Source organism: Balaenoptera borealis (assembly GCF_965194805.1).
Source record: "Balaenoptera borealis genome assembly, chromosome: 8".
Classification (NCBI taxonomy): domain Eukaryota; kingdom Metazoa; phylum Chordata; class Mammalia; order Artiodactyla; family Balaenopteridae; genus Balaenoptera; species Balaenoptera borealis.
Window position 1 is genome coordinate 93233985 of NC_138865.1, and position 3153 is coordinate 93237137.

Sequence of the window (3153 nt, forward strand, 5' to 3'; positions counted from 1 at the left end):
CATCACTATTTCATCTTTGATATGTTTCTATTAACCAATGTTTCTCTGTGGAGAGAAGCCTACTATTCTAGAATATATGATAGTAGAGGAAGGGGAACCTATAGGCTCCTGATAGAATTTTATTAAGGCTATACTGAGAGTTGGGAAACAGTTGAGTTCTCCGCAGCCTCCAGCAGGATGTGAAAGAGACCTTGGGGGTGGGTGGCAGCTATTTCTTTAAAAATGGAATCAGTTTTCTCCCTTACTATGAATGCAGGCTCTAATCACCCCAAAAATGCATTTACAAATTTTGTAAAATATGAAGCTACTTGAACTTTACCCATTCTGGAAGTTGAAGGGGTATTTCCAGGATCAGGATCAGGCCCCAAAGTTGCATGTGCCCCTGAGCTTCTAGAGCTCACTATGCCAGTTCTACTTTCATCTGGTTCTGGGATTAATACAGGGTCTGTCACTGACTTGGTTATTTGTAATGGGCCTTCCTGCTCCTTGCTTTTTTTTCTGGGACTGAAGCCATTGAAAACGGCACCATATATACATATATATGTATCTATATATGTGTGTGTATATATATATATATTTTTTCCCTTTTATCAGTAGAAAGAACCTGTATGCCCCACAACAGAGTCCCGTCTGGAGGGTCTTAGGTAATTCACTGGTCTCAGCAGGGTGGCTTTTCCTCTGATTTGGTTATTCCACCATTTTTTCTGGCTACTGACCCACTCTCCTAATTTGGGGCACATAGTATCCTCTCTCTCAGCCATATGGACTGCTAACTTTACCTGGCTCTTGCTTGTAGCCTGAATCTTGGGCTGTTCTTTCTGTTGCAAACTCCTCCCTCTGGCCTCTCTATTGGCATCTGACACCTAGGAAACTTCCAGGGCCCACTGCACCCACTGTGGGTATGCTTTTCTTCTAATACTTAAATATCACTATTCTTTTTTAAAAAAATTAATTTATTTTATTTACTTATTTTTGGCTGCATTGGATCTTTGTTGCTGCGTGCGGGCTTTCTCTAGTTGCAGCGAGTGGGGGCTACTCTTCGTTGTGGTGCACGGGCTTCTCATTGCGGTGGCTTCTCTTGCTGCGGAGCTCGGGCTCTAGGTGTGCAGGCTTTAGTAGTTGTGGCACACGGGCTCAGTAGTTGTGGCTCGTGGGCTCTAGAGTGCAGGCTCCGTAGCTGTGGCGCACGGGTTTAGTTGCTCCACGCATGTGGGATCTTCTCGGACCAGGGCTCGAACCCGTGTCCCCTGCATTGGCAGGAGGATTCTTAACCACTGCGCCACCAGGGAAGCCCTAAATATCACTTTTCTAAGTGCAATTAAATAACAGGATTATATAATTTTCTGCACTAGGATGATGCATCTTTACTTCCTGCTAAATGGACATCACCATATCGTTTACTATTCCTGATGACTTAATATATTTTTTATGAAGTGGAGAAAAATTAAGACATTAATTAAGCAGAAATTGTATGAATTGCATAGTCATTTCAAGACAGTGCGAGCAGCAGTCAGGAGTCAGACATTTATCAATCCTGCCTCATTTCCCTTTGTTTTTCTTTAACAGTAAACTTAAACCTTGACTGACTAAGATCTTCATTCACTAGTTCTGCAATTTTTATAATTCAAGTTGAGTATGAAATGGGTCATACCTAAACAGACGCAGCCATCTCAATTCCCTTCCAAAAATAGATAGTTGTGTTTTATCTTCACAGTTAAATTGATTCAGGTTCAATATCCTGGTATTGTGCTCCTGTGATGTAACCTGATTTGCAGCATCTCTCTGTCTTCTACCTTCCCATAGCCCTATCATATGATTACTGTTCTTAAAATGAGGTTTCCTACTTCATTCTTTTGTTTAGGTCATACTAAGTTTTTGGTAATAGTGACTTATGAAGCAAATCCCTTACCTAGACTCAAATCAACATTATTTTTCAATTTTCCCTGAAAATATAGGAGTTCTACCCTTGAACTCAAGTCCATGTCCTGCTCTATTAGAGTAAGTCTCCAGGTGTTAAATGTTTGATGGCTGTAATATGATAAAATTAGACTTTCAACTCTGAATTTTAGAGATATAAAGATGTAATCTCTAATGTGCCCCAAACATTCACTTTTATTAAAACTATTCTATTCCATTTGACCTCCTAATACAGGCAGTAGAATAGAACTAAGAATTGGATGATTCAGTGATAATCCTGGGATATAAGCAAGATAATTAACTGTAAAGGCATGAATGAAATCAATTTTATTTTTAATTCCATATTTGGAAAAGTGTCACTTGCCTAGGGGGAGGACTGTTGTTATTCCCATAAGTGTGTCACTGATATGAAGTAGACTACATGATAAATACACTAGACTCCGACAGACATATTAAAAACTTCGGAATTCCTTGACATGTCAAAATGGAACTTCTAATGGGAGGGATGGCTAAGGTAAAAATTTGATACCAGAATATTAGTGTAATTAAATCTCACTAATTTCCATATCTACAACTGTTTTAGATGTTTTGGAAAGCATCTAACAATAAAATTTCAGGCATTTTTTTAGAAGTTTTCCAGTGCCCACACCATTTCCGTCATTTGCTAATTTGCTTGTATCTTGAACTATGAGGGAAGTACCTCAGTTTAAAACATACAATGGTCCCTACACTCACTGATCCACTGAGGGAGCCAAACTTACATACGATTAACTACTATACAGAATAATAGGTGTTATGCAAGATATTTGAATCATGTAGAGTAACAGAAGAAAAAAAACTATGAATTCTATCCTAGAGCTGACAAGGACTGTCAGAAGATTCTTCAAGGTGAATGTGACGTATATTTTGTTTAAGATGTGCAGCTGTACTCTAGGCAGAAGGCAGATATGTGAGGACAGGGAGTCAGAGCAACACTTGGACTTCCCACCCTCCCACCTCCCAGGATTTTAACAGATATATTTTCAACACCCCCCCCCCCAAATATATTTATTTCTCTTTCAGATATCCATAGGCCACAGATGTGGGGCTATGAGATTTCTTGAGTCATTACAAGATTTAATTTCCTAACGAGAAAGGAAAAACTGCCCACAGATGACATATCAGAACCAAAGGCCCCGTTTGCCCTTTCTGGCCTCCACTTTTTAAGTGTCCTGGTTTTCCACTTCTCTGTATTCC